Below are 15,000 nucleotides of genomic sequence, written 5' to 3'. Positions count from 1 at the left end.
GCTGAACAGCTGGGAAATAGTATGTGTTCACTACGTTGAACCACATTTAAATGACTCTAAATGGGCTGCTTTATGTTTTTGGAGTCATTAGAATTTTTCCAAAGCAGCTAAATGAATTTTCTGACCACGTTGAGCCATTTAAAGTATTAATTGATGTCATACATTCAGTATGAAAAAGTCACATTTTGCTATTTCCAAAAAAAAAAAAAAAAAGTTTAAGATTTTTTTGAAGGATATTTTTTGCTGCTTCTGCTATCTGGGAAATTACCTGCAATAATTGCATATACTTTTGAAACGATCTGAAGTCAGAATTCTCAGTCCCCTTCTTGAATCTATTTTAAATTAGTGAGCATTTTTTTCTATGGAAGCAATTTATAGTAATGAGATATATATATGTAATATAGACATATATATCAAAGGAACCAGTAAAATGAAGAGACAGCCACTCTAAGACAAGCAGGGCATGTACTCTCGTCTTGCATCCCCAGAGAAGGAAACATTTTAAAATACTATGTTTTGATTTGACTGTATTCTGTTGCCTGTCTGGCTCTGGGGGCTTCCTGGGGAATCACATTAAAGAATTCAAAAGGTGGGCTTGGAAACTCGGAAAAGGGAAAATTAAATTCCTAGAGAGGGTCAAGAATATCTTATTCATAAAGAGCCTTTTCCGCAGGACCTTGGAAACATGTAATATAACCTTCAAAGTAAAAATGGTTGTTGCATTAGTTCTGCTTAGCTGACCATGAATACTAATTGCAGGAAGAATTAACTGTGCCCAATACCTGGGGGCAGAAGCACACAAAAGTGACCGGGGAAGGCAAACAATGAATAAAGTAAAAATGAGCATACACACCCCTATTCAACTCAACATGATCTGCAACAAAACCCTAAATTACAAAGAAATCAGTATCTGCCTCTCGCCCCCAGAGATTAAAAGAAAGAAGAGAAGCAACTGCAGCAAGACTGGAGTTTTTCAGTAAAAATAATACATGCTTTTGCTCTCATTCCTCTTATTCACATTCTGGTGGGTTTTTGTTGTTGTTGTTTGTTTGTTTTGTTTTGTTTTTCCTCCTTATTCTCTATTCCAGTTGTTGCTGTTTCTCTACAGGTTCAGGAACATTATTACTCTTGCTCAGGCCTCCCATTTTGTATGGTATCTCTACATGAGAGATAACCTGGTTGGTGGAAAGAGGACTTTGGGGTAAAACGGGGCCTGGATGTGAATTTCAGCTCTGCAGTTTACTGGCCATGTGACCTTAGGTAAGTTACTAAACCTCTCTGGCCCTCTGTTTCCTCAGTTGTAAAATAGGGACAATAGTGTCCAGATCACAGAAATCTGAAGGAAAAAATAAGAAAATATCTGTGAATTGCCTGGCACATAACAAATCCTGAACAAGCACTACCCTTTGACGTGGAAGCTGCTGGAAATTCCTTTAACACATTCAGCATCCCCTGCCCCTTCCAGGAAAGACCTGCTTCCAACACACTCCCAGCCAGAGCTGATTGGCCAAACAAGAACACCTGACCCAGACTCAACCAACCAGGTTCTCTCTTCCTGTAATGTGGAATTGGGCCATATTCCAATGTGGAACCCCTCTGGGAGAGACAGCTGTGGGGCAGCCGTGTGCTGCCTTGTGTTGTACGCTGAAGTGGGGAAGAAATGTGGTATGCTAGAATCAGCTCATAAGTAGCAGCTCCCAAGGACTGATTTCTTAAATTAGCAGGAATTCTGCAAGCCAAATTGTGAACACAACCATTATTAAAAATTAAATTATATAAATTTAAATTATATTTAAAACAAAGGTAATAAGTACCGAAATGCACCACTTCCTAATTATTTTATTGTAGTATTATAATCTATGCTCCTGAGATTCTTTACAGCCATATATCTGTAAGGTGGGAAACTATACGATCATGAGCTTTTGTATGTTTCTTCCCAACTCTACCTCCACATTGGTAGCTTTGAATCAGCCATGGTGAAAGTATTTACGCTGTGGAAATTGGCAACCATTCCAAATCAGGGTATCTCTTTCATCAGAGAATTAAGTGTTAGACATTTACTAGAACACCAGTGGAGAAAATTTCCAGGGAGAGGGAAAAAATGTGGTAGTGGCTTTTCGGCGCACAGAGGCAGGAGAGATGGAGACAACACACCCAGCTTCCCTATACTAGGACCATTCCTTTCCAGAAGTCTAGCTGCACTTCTCCTCTTGGGTTCCAGCAGAAACCTCTGCATCCTTACAGTGAATTCCTTTGTTGGGCTTAAACTAGCTCAAGTTGGTTTCTTCATCCCAATCTCAGCCAATGAACAAGACATAAAATCAATGAGAACACTGAGCTCTCTCTTTGGGGTCATTTAAATCTATTCTTAGCCAAACAAAATAATAAAGCTCTAATCACTAGTCAGCCATTGTTGAGATTCTTTTTTTTAAATCTCTGAATAATACACCATGTATCCTGGAGATATTCCTGCTATTTCTTCCTCATCACCAAGAACAATTGAGCACCAGCCTCATTGGCTGGATCCCACAGGCCCCTCTCTGATTTCTTAGCAGTACTTGGTATTGCTCAGACTGACATTTGTGTAACTACTCCAGGCTGTGCGTTAATTACTGTGACACCACACCAATGATCCAATTAGGCCTTAAATGTTTACTTAAGAGAAAGCTCTGTTCATCAAATGAAGACGGGGTGGCTGCTGGAAAACTAGAACACATTTGGCATAGTAGGTGAACCCCGAGCTTGCTTTTCACATATCAGGTGGGCTCTCAGTCAATTCACTTTCCCAGGAAAATCAAAATGATTTTAATTTTCAATTATTTCCTTCAACAAAAGCTGAAACTCAAACTGCTTGTTTTCCCTCTTCTCCTACCCTCCTCCTCCAACTTCCTCCATACTTCTCCTTGCTAAGCTTATTATCCTTCTGCTAATGGCTTCCCATAAAGTGCAGTCTGCGGCCTCTTCAAATCTGTTGGTTTTCGGGATATTAAGATGGCAGATGCTCTCTAAGTAGAAGAGAAATGGTAATCATGGAAACCCCATTCAGAGTGGTCCTCCCAACTGAGTGCAACAGGTGAGATGGCTTAGTGTCTGCACAGAAAGGTAAACTTGAAGACAGACAGTACAGGAAGTGCATGCGGTGACTTCAACATTTACCACCAGCTCTCACACATCCCACAAGCACTGGCTATCAGCTCCTGCTTCTGAGGCAGGCAGAGCTAAGATCAAGGTAATTGGGAAAATGTGTGTCTCAGATTCAAGTTCACTTTTCTTTCTTTTTTAATCTTTTTTTTTTTTAATTTTTTTGAGACAGTGTTTCATTCTTGTTGCCCAGGCTGGAGAGCAATGGTGTGGTCTTGGCTCACTGCAACCTCCGCCTCCCAGGTTCAAGTGATTCTCCTACCTCAGCCGCCCAAGTCACTGGGATTACAGGCACCTGCCACCATGCCGGCTAATTTTTGTATTTTTAGTAGAGACCATTTTGGCCAGGCTGATCTCGAACTCCTGACGTCAGGTGATCTGCCCACCTTGGCCTCCCAAAGTGCTGGGATTACAGGTGTGAGCCACCGCGCCCAGCTCACCTTTCTATCTCATGAAAATCCTGAATATATTTACATTCCTGAATTCGAATTTGGAAAACAAGCTATTTAACCTGCTATCTGCTCTGAAAGCAGGTGAGCCAGCATGGAAATATGACATAAATATTTGGGGTTATAGATGGCAATCTGTTTCTCAAAGAGTCATTAGGATGACCTAAAGACTTCTGTCCTAAAGCTCACCTTTTTCCCCTTAAGGCTTACTATTCATCAGGCTTGACTTAGCATATCCAGCTACAATTTAGCATAAAGTGTTTTTTCTTTATGATAGGGGTCAGCAAACCATAGCCACCAGTCAAATCCAGTCCTCCACCTGTTTTTGTATGGCCTTCAAACTCAGATTGCTTTTTCCATTTTAAAAAGTTTCTTGTTTATCAAAAGAATATTTCAGGACATGTGAAAAATATACGAAATTCAAAGTTTAGTGTCCTTAAATAAATTTTATTGAAACTCAGCCCCATGTCCATTCATTTATGTGTGTCTATGGCTACATTCACATTTCAACAGCAGACTGGAGTAGCTGAGACAGAGACTGTGTGGCTTACACAACCTAAAATACCTACTATCTAGTTCTTAGCCTGAAAAGTTTGCCAATCCCTGCTTTAGGAAATAGAGATTGCTAAGTGTCTTAGGCTGTTTAGGGTATCATAACAAAATACCAGCTACTGGATAACTTCAACAACATACATTTATTTTCTCACAATTATGGAGATCAGAAGTCTAAGATCAACCAGGCGCAGTAGCTCAAGCCTGTAATCTCCCAGCACTTTGAGAGGCCGAGGCAGGTGGAATCGCTTGAGTCTAGAAGTTCAAGACCATCCTGGGCAACATGGCAAAACCCATCTCTACGAAAAATATGAGAATTAGTTGGGCATGGTGGTACATGCCTGTAGTCCCAGCTACTTGGGAGGCTGAGTTAGGAGAATTGTTTGAGCCGGGGAGGTGGAGCTTGCCATGATCTGAGATCATGCCATTGCACTCCAGCCTGGGCAACAGAGAGAGAGAGACTCTGTCTCAAAAATAAATAAATAAACAAAAGACATCCAAGTTCAAGTAAGCCCTGGGTTGCAGATGGCCAGCTTCTTGCCACCATGTGCGAACGTGACCTTTCCACAGTACACATGCAGAGGGAGCAAGAGCTCAGCTCTTTGTATAAGGACACTAATCCTATTAGTCTAGGACCCCACCCTTATGGCCTCATTTAGTCTTAATTACTTCTTTAGAGACCTCACGTCCACATATAGCCACACTACAGGGCTGAGGTTTCAATGGGGGAAATACAACATTCAGTTCATAACACTGAGCAAACCAAGTCTGTGTACAGCCTAAAAGCCAGTGACTCCTCTATCACATCACACAGTTTCTTAGCATTTCTTTCCTTTCTTAGGCTAACAATGTTTCTGGATAAAGGGGCAGAGTTAACTTTTCATGGAGTAAATTTTAATTGTCACAAACTACTCTAGTAGATAACACATGTACAGTGCTGGGTATACAGTAGGTACTAACTAAGTACTCTTTCTCTCAATCCCTGCCTTCCCTCACAAGGGATCACCTGCATTTGTTTGTTTGATTGGGTTTTGTCCTGAACCAGCACTTTCTTGTCCTTAAGTCTGACCCACCCCAAGATCTGACTGCTCTCTGACATCCCACGACTCCCCAGGGCCTTCTCATGAGCCTGGCAAATATCCCTTTAAATTTTACCCATTACTGTTTGAAACCTCAATTGTTGAAGTCAAGAGCAGTCTTTCTTACTAAAACTGGAATCACAGAAGATTTTTAAAGAACTATAATTTTACTGTGTTCAAATATGTATAGTGGCTCACACCTATAATCTCAACAATGTGGGAGGATTTCTAGAGGCCAGGAGTTCAAGAACAGCCTGGGCAACATAGTAAGACCCCCATCCTACAAAAAAAAAAATTTTTTTAATTGACTAGACAAGGTGTTGTGCACCTGTAGCCCCAGATACTCAAGAGGCTGAGGCTAGAGGATTGCTTGAGCCTGGGAGTCTGAGACTGTAGTGAGCTATGATCACACTACTGCACTCCAACCTGGGTGACAGAGACAGACTCTATCTCTAACAACAACAACAACAAAATGGTAACAAATTCATGAGTAAAATATGGAAAAAAAATAAGCCTGTGGAATTAGGTGAACTTCAAAATACCTGGCTAATCCTGAACCCAAACGTCTGCAATAGTCAGAGGTGCCCTTTGGTTCATGCATACGTTTATAATAAGACCTGAAAAAGGTTTTCTTAACTTGGAGCTTTCTGAAGACAACAAGAGGTTTTGTTGAGAATGACAACATCCCCACATCGGGAATGAGAAGTCCTGGGCAAGACTGTACGTGACAACTACAAATGGCAGTGCTCCTCACCGTGGAGCTGGAGAAGTTCTTTGGGAGGCAGAACTCTACAAAATGAGCTCTTTTCTGATGCAGGTAAGTTGGCCCTTCGCTCTTTGGTCCCTAGTGGGCCAAAACTGCATTGCACGTTCCCCTCTGTGCTCATCCATTGACAGTCTCTACCAACATCTTCAGGGCCGAGGTCCCTTTTTCTAAGGGCAGAAAAGTCTCATTGTCTGTTGTGTGCCCTTGCAGAGATCCTTCAAACACCAAATCATGATGCAACATACAATATAAGTATTTATAGCACTCTTTAAACTTTCAATGAGTACATTAGAAAAATGTTATATGTAATATAATATCTACGACCCAGCTAGGTATTTTTACGAGGTCACCTTTTTGTCTCCGGCTGCTTTGTCTATCTGCTGCTGCTTCCTGCTGCAGGACAAGCCATACAACTCTATCCCATGCTACTTGTGAGAGGCGTACTTCTTGCCTGGGTCCAGGCTGGAAATAGATCTCCCATTAAACAGATTAATGTCCTTGCCATATTTCCTTCACAATGCTGCTAAGTCCCCTGTCTGGCCCCAACTGCTCAGGATATCACCCTTTTAGCCATTCATAGCCACTGTCACACGGGCTACATTGCATTTGCATATCACTTCATATGTGGCAAGTACTACAGAAGCAATTTTGCCTGCTCTCTAAGACACTTTCCTGTCTTAAGTCAGGAGATGCCCTTCAGTCCTCTTGTTTGGATTCTTGCGGACTTCATAAGCACACACTTTCCTGGGTGTGTGGTAGCCAGCCTCCAAGGTGGTCCTCAGTGACTCCTGCCTCCTGGTATTCGTGTCTTCGTGTAATGTTTTTCCACGCTGAATGGGGCTGATCTGTGTAACTGATAGGATATTGCAAAAACAACAGTGTGTGACTTTCGAGGCTCGGCCAAAAAAGACATGGTGGCTTTCACCTTGCCCTTAATTGGCTCACTCACTTTGGGAGAGTTCGGGTGCCATGTTGTGAGGACACTAAGCAGCCCTATAGAGAAGTGCACCTGGAGAGGAACTGAGGTCTCCTGCCCACAGCCAGCAGTATCTTGCCAGTCTCATGCGAGCCATTTTGGAAGTGGGTCCCCTGTAGAGCCTCCAGATGATGGCAGCCCCAGCAAACCTCTTTACTGCAACTCACGAGAGCACCTGAGCCAGAACCACCCAGCCAAACAGCTCCCAATTTCCTGACCCACAGAAACTGTGAGACATAAAGAATGTTCACTGTTGTTTTAAGCCTATGTGTATAGTTAGGCAGCAACAAATAACCCATACATTGGGAGAGTATTTAGTCTGCAGTTTTTACGGTCAAACTGAGGTAAATAACAAAATCATAGGGAAGCTCGTGATTTAAGAAAGGTAAGTCATGCTTAGCAAGGCCTGTTCTGTAAATGCTCATCAAAATCAGCGAGAGTGCCCAGGGAGTGGGCAGTTGTCTCTGCAGGTGTTTCCCAGTCTGCCAGGCAGGAGACTCAGCACTGACTGACCTTCTGCCTATTAACCTTTGGCTCCAGGCCCGGAGACCCCAGGCCCTGGACTGAGACCACAGTGTGGCTGGACTCACCAATGTTCAGGACGATAGCCCAGAGGCTCCTCGTCATCAGGGGAGAAATGTGCGGGAGATCCAGATGAGCACAAAAACAGAAAACCACTCCAAATATGTGCCCTGACAACCCGCTTTAGGACGACTTTGATATGGAAAACAAGAATCTTTCAAGGGACACTCTTCAGTAAGTTTTCTCTGTGTTATCACCTGTAAAAGGGAGATCATAATATTTAGCTACTGTGAGTCATATCCAATGACAAAATAAAATCTTAAATGAGCACAGAGTTTTCCCAGATGGAATCCAACCAGGACCCACACCCTGCTTTCCAGTCTCTGTCCATTCTGAGCACCAAAACTATGACTGCAGTGGTGAGGTAAGAGCCGGTGTGAAACGTTCCCATTATAGCTGCACTGGAGAGAGTCCTAATCTCCAGGATTTATGAAGACAGTGAACTTGCGTGGTTGAGAATTCCTGAATCCTCCTGATGGGGTAAGAATCTTAGGTAGTGTGCTACACAGTGGATTTACAAGTAATAATATTCCTCAGACAAGTGCCCTACAATGAGGTTCCAAGATTACTTTCCAGCTCATTCTGTCCCCGAACACTTGTAAACCCTAAGTCAGGTGTGGCTTGTAGAAGGTTTTCTGCTGGGATTCCTTCTGATTTATTTTCTTCTAGATGCTTGGCAGCCATGAGATCACTCGTCTGCCCCTTCCTTTTAGCACATATTTGTGGATTGAATGTGCACCGTAGTCAGCACTCATTCTCCTAGAGCCAGACTCAGGAGTACCCCTACCTCCACCGTCCACGTTCCCTTCTTAAACTAAATAGTGGCTACACTGACAGAGCAGTCCCATGGCTTGGCAGCCCCGAGTGCGTCGTGCAGGGATGTGATCATCGACCTGCTGGAGAAGCCAATGAATTATTATCCTTGGTATCTGAAGAGTGGCACAAATGTTGTTTCTGATGCTCACATCCATTTCATGAGACAATGATATTTTGTTGTCAGTTTTAGGGTCATGCTAAAATAAAAACAGAATCCAAATGAGGAGACCCAGCCATGACACTGTCAAGAAGAATGAAATTAGAAATTGGAAGCACCAACTACTGTACGATGGGGGACTGTGGCAACTTTTCTTCCAAGATCAGGATTGTGCCCTCGGTCCTAGGTCTCAAGAACAAGGTGCCTTTTCCCTCACTCCTGCCCTTCCCCACCTCACCCACAGACCTTTTCCTCACTCCTCCCTCTCCCTAAACCATTACCCTCCAGCTCCACAGGAGAAATCTCACCATCCGTTTCTGAATGCAAACTCACCAACCAACTTGATGTTTAAATTCAACAGTGTTGTTGAATTAGCATTAATTGGTGCTAACTTTTTGGAAGGATATTTGACAACATCATACAAAATTTGAAATAAACATACCTTTCAATCTAGGAATTTCACTTCTAGAAATTTATCTTAGAAAAAACTTACAAGAGTATACAAAAAAGTTAATTGAAGCATTTGTTGTTATAGCAAAACAAGAAAAACAACACCGTCAACAACCTAAAATATCTATCAATAAAAAAGTAGGTAAAGTACAATGAATTTCCATGGAATCACTATGGGATGTATATGTAGCACACTCACATTTTGAAAGAAGTAAATACATTTTAAAATAGCATCTGTAAACACATCTATGATATGGATGCATGGGCCCACCTGTAACGCACAGAAAAAAATCTCTAAGGTACAGACCACATTATTCCACTGGTTATGACTGAGGAGTAAGAAAACTAGGAGGGGATAAGAGAGCTCATTTTTTTACATCACTTGCTGTTGTATTGGTTTATTTTTTACAGTGAGCACACATTCTTTTGGTAACAGGAAATTATTACGAGTGTTTCAAAATACAGTTGTTCTGGCTAAGTGTTGCTGTTGCCCAAGCCACAGGATCTGAGGAACAGAACCCAGGGCAGGAAGGAGGTGTAGGCCAGAGCAAGCTCCTCAGACTTCCTGGGTGTAAAATGGGGATCATTGTGGTACCCACATCCTAGGGTTTCTGTGCAGATAAAATGAAGTCATGCCCACGAAGCCCCCAGAACAGTGCCTGACACGCAGTAAGCATATAATATAATAAGTAGTCGCTGTTATAGCTGGGGCTGTTGGTACCCAGAGACAGCCACAGCCATCATGAGCCTGCATTACAGCAGTCTGTTGTCAAGTCTTGGTCCTGTACTAAACATAAGAAGATCAAAGGTGAAACAAAGTTCATCTCAACATCCCCAGTGCCTGGGACACTGAAGGATACACTAACATTTGATGAACAAACGTATGGACTGTCAGGAAATATGTGATGGTAACTGAACTGGAATAAATTGGTCTCTACCAATAAACAAACAGGCAGTTCCTATGACCTCCGTGTGCCCAAGCAGAAAAGCAGAGAGCACAGTCCCACCCTCAAGGTGTAGAGATCAATACATCTGAAAAAAAGCTAATGAGGAGACATACAGAATTACTTAACCACTTCCTCCTCATGGCGCCTCAGCTTCTTATATACACCACTATCACAGCTCTTAGGACTCCCAGGGGCATCTATCTCTTAAGATAGAAATAACGTTAGACCCTTAGTGAGTACTAGCTACAAAACAGGCCCTGTGTCAAGCTGTTCATACACATTAGTTCATTTAATGCTCATAGCAAACCTACCATCATTGTCCCTGCTTTGCAGCTGAAGAAACTGGAACACAGAAAGGTTCAGTAATTTACCTAAGATCACACAGTAAATGACAGGCCAGGATTTGAACTTGGAAGAGCATGGTTTCAGAGCCCAGGACCTCCAATATTACATATTATTGTAGCCATTTAGATAGCAAGTGCCTTGGGGGCTGGGTCATGTCTTAGTGACCTTTGTATCATCAGAACCTGGATCAGAACTTGGCATGTAGTAGGTTCTGAATAAATATTAGTTGATGAAACAGACCCAGACTATACTCACCTTTGGCTTAAAATTGAGTCAGTTTTTCCCACCGCCCTGTCCATCTACTGCCCAGAGCACCAGCCTTGGGTTCATGTGAGCAAGCCAGCCTCCGAGGCCCCAAAGCTGCCCTGGTACCCTCCAATATCTCAGCAAGTTTCTCCAAAAACAATTCAGTTCAATAGCCAGCCAGCCCGCATTGGTGAGAGATTCTAGGCATAGCTGTCACTGATGAAAAGATTATATTTATGTCTTGAACAAAATCTATTCATTCATTCATTTAAGTACCCAGAGTCCTCCAGAGAGTGTCACAAATCCACCCAACATGCCCTGGCTCTTGACTTTGTATCTGCATCTTTGGTTTAATCGATGGATGTATAGAATCACAGGTGGTACACACAGCCAGACAAATCCCAGGTGGCCCATCCAAAGCACCAAGAGCAAAAGTTATTCCAGTTGAGATCAGTGAAACCTGGATTCACAAAATCCCCCTGGAGATCCTCTCTCTGGCCGATGATGATGATGATGATGATGATGATGATGACGATGACGCAGAAACATGGGAGCTTCCAAGGCTGTACCTCCTGGGCATCTTGGGGAAAGGAGCCCATCAGAACGTCTTCTAGGCAGCATAGCCACTGCCCCCAAGGCCAGCACAGTTCCCACATTCCACGTGCAGGCTTCCCTCCATACTCTGTGTCTGCTGCTCACTCACTTAGAAGGTTCTTTCTTCTCTCCTCTCTCTTTCCTGTGGTTGTTTTATGGTAGCACCTTTCCCAGACATCTATTCAGACCAGAAGTCTAAGGTCACCTCCCTGAGAGGCCTTCCTTGATTTCCAGGAACCTTACTTTAGTTACTTCTCAGAGCACTGAATCTGTACCTTTATTCAAGTATTGATCAGTGTGTTCTGTAATTATTTACTTCCCTGCCTCTTCTCTCAGCTGTGAGTCCAGCACCAGATCCCTGGAGCCCAGCGTTGAGCCTGGTACACGAGGGGCATTCAACAAGTATGTGCTGAGTGAAGTAACATTCACAGCCTCCCTGAACTTCATTTACAGGGAGCTCCTTTATAAGCCCTTGCCACTCTCTTAAATAGCAGATGCTTATGTGTGTTGCCTCTTGGACTAGACCACAAGTTCCCTTGAGAAAAGATTATGTCTTATTAAATTAAATCTGCTGCCCCTAGTACTGTTGGCACATAGTATGTGCTCAATAAATAGGTAATATCCAATTTATAGTCTTGAGAGTCTTTTTTTTTTTTTAATGGAGTTTCACTCTTGTCTTTCAGGCTGGGATCTTGGCTCACTACAATCTCCGCCTCAAGGGTTCAAGTGATTCTCCTGCCTCAGCCTCCCGAGTAGCTGGGATTGCAAGTGCTTGCCACCATGCCCGGCTAATTTTTTGTATATTTAGTAGAGACAGGGTTTCGCCATGTTGGGCAGGCTGGTCTCGAACTCCTGACTTCAGGTGATCCACCCGTCTCAGCCTCCCAAGGGTGTCTTGAGAGTGTTTAAACCAAGATTTCAAATTATTTTAGCAAATAAGCTGAATTTATTAAATAATTTATTAGTTAAACATGTTTTAGGTGGTAAGTTTGCCCCTTGAAGTGTTTAATTAATATCCTTTCTGTTAACTCCCTTTGTTTCTGCTCAAGGTGCACATCCCCAAGGATGGTAAAGTGTTTACTCTAAATTAAAATGAATGGAAATAGATCTTCTTTGGAAAACTGGACCATGCTAATGGCAATTGGAATGGAATGCACCAACAGATAAAATTCCACCATAGGGAACACCAAAAGACCCCAGACTGTTAGAATATAATATTTTCTCAGAAATGACTTCCAGGTCTTCAGAATCTGGAGGAAGAAAATGCCAGCTTTTAGCTTCTGTGTGGTAAACTAGCAGGGAAAGAGGAGGGTGGCATGCCCACATCATCCTGAACTCCTGCATCATACTATAGGTCAAGCACTGTGTAGAGACTGGGGGCAGAGGGTGGATGAGCTACTGAGGCTGCCCCCGAAGGTCTTAGTTAGAGAGGGATGTGGGAAAATTAACAGGCAATTATGCCCACTGGCATGCTGGTAAACCGCCTCTCTGGGAAAAACCAAATCAACAAACAAAAACACCCTGATTTGTAGCATTTGCAGATTTTGGTGGTATAAATATTCCACCATTCTGATTTTGAGCTATCAAGGTGAGATCACTGAACTTGGAGCTGGAAAGAGATGCCCAGTATTGGCTCTCACATACCACTATAAGCCAGTCTGAGCTGATATCAGCTGGTATGGGTTTGGAGCAGGGATCTGTAGATGCCTCCAGAAGAAAGTAGCCCCCTAACCTGAGTCCTGAAGGTCAAACAGAAGACACCCAAGAAGATAAAAGGAAAGGAGGTGAGGGAGGACATTTCAGGAAAAGGGCACAGCACATGCAAAGACCCAGGTGCAGATGTCACGGAGAGCAGGGATGACTTATAACACTGTGAATTGTAAGTAGAGCCAGGATATGGGAGGAAAAGTGGGAAAGAAACCTTGAGCTGGGTCTGGGTCACATTACGAGGAGCATTGCTGATTCTCTGGATGGTAAAGAGTCACTAAAGATTTTAAGCAAAGGAGGGACCTTATTTTGGAAGGATCCCTCTGGCTCTTGAGTGGATGGGCAAGATTAGAGATAGGGGTGTTGACAGGGTTCCTATTGGTATGGTGGTGCTATGACTAGAGCAATAGCAGTGACCGTGGATAATGGTAGATCCTTTTGAGAGTTAATTAGGGGGAAAGTATTAACCAGAATGAGTGAGTAAGTTGATGGGCGGGGGGAGAAGTGAGAGAGAAAGAGAGGACAAGAACTTGCCTGGGCTTTAGCTAGGGAAACCAGGATGATGGCAATGCCAATCAACAAACAAAAGAGAGAAGACAAGAGGAAAAGCAGCTTATAAGGTGAAGATGAGTTCTGCTCATCTTGGTACATATTAGGATTGTGGTGCTACCCAGATATCCAAGTGGAAATGTCCAGCAGGCATCCAGTTCTACAGATAGAGAATGTAAGAGAGATGCATCAGCTGGAGACATACAAAGGAAAATTAAGTCATAGAAGAAAACCAAAGTGCCCATGGCAAGTATGGAAGTGAGAAGAAAAGAGCCAAAGATAACCCTCTGCAGAGCAGCAACCCCCAAGGGATGGGAAGAAAATGTGTGTCAGTAAGGACGCTTTTGGTTGCAAGTAACACAATAGTCAACCCACACAATAAAATAAATTTATGAAATTGGAAAGTCCGGAGATAATCTCTGACTGGGCCAAGAATTGATCAAGGATGTAGCCATGTCTGCAGTAACCCATTTTTGCTCCATTTCTCTGCTTAGCTTTCCTGAGTGTAGTCTTCATCTTTTTCTCTTTTTCTGTGAGACAAAGTCTCACTATGTTGCCCAGGCTGGTCTCAAACAAGTGGCCTCAAGCAATCCTCCCACCTCAGCCTCCCAAGTGTCTGGGATTACAAGCACACACCACCATGCCCATGTAGTCTTCATCTTAAACATGGCTCCCAGAGCTACATCCTTCCTCAAAAAAGGGAGGATCTCTGGCCCAGCACAAGTCCAGAGCTTCCTTTCATTTGAATTGACTTAATGGATGCCCACCTATGAAGCAGTTACCCTGGCCAGGGGCATGAAATGTGCTGATTGGCCTAACCCAGGCCACAGACTTCACCCTCAGAACATGGGGTGGTATCAGCTTCTCCTGAACCACAAGAATCCTTCTAGGAAATTAAAGCTGATGAGGGGAGAAAGGATAATTGATGCTTAGGAGTCCTCCAACAAATGCCAATTGACAATGGACACTCTTCCTGAGAGAATGAGGCTGAGATGGATGACCAAAGACCTAGGAAGAAAACCAGCAGAGAACAATGATTCAGAAACAAGGGAGGAGTGAGATGGCTGATTAGAGATGCCTGATGCTTTTCCCACCCCTGAAACACCCACAAGAAAAAACCAAGGCAATGAATAAAAGCTAAGATTTGACTGGAGTGTCAAAGGGAGAGTGCTGAAGTGCAGCAGGGAAGTAAAGAGACGCTGTGGTGATTGAAAGCCCAGGAGGGCAGCATGGAGGCACCCGGCCTCTGCAACTCCATCTTCACTGCACCTCTCACCCCAAGAGGGCAGCATGAAAGAACTTGGTCTCTGCAGCCCCATTTTCCCAACAGCACCTGGATCAGATCAGCCAGGAGACAGGAGGGACTTCCTTTGCAGGGAAAAGGTAAGTAGAAGGACCCCACCAGCCCCCGTTGCCACCACAAATACCTGCAGTCCTTACTATAGGAGAATCCCACAGTCCTTACAAGCCCTGAGTACAGTTTGGACCATTGCCAAGAATTAATGCAGCTGCATTGCTCCAGATTAGGAGCACAAAGTGTGCACTCCCCACCTCACACTCACTCACTGTGAGCCAAGCTGCTGCAGCACAGCACTCTCTTAAGTCCACAACCACTCTGAAGTGTGCCCTCCCCTGGGGATAAGT

This window comes from Mandrillus leucophaeus, unplaced genomic scaffold (assembly GCF_000951045.1).
Source record: "Mandrillus leucophaeus isolate KB7577 unplaced genomic scaffold, Mleu.le_1.0 Scaffold299, whole genome shotgun sequence".
Classification (NCBI taxonomy): Eukaryota; Metazoa; Chordata; class Mammalia; order Primates; family Cercopithecidae; genus Mandrillus; species Mandrillus leucophaeus.
This window is presented reverse-complemented; position numbering follows the sequence as displayed.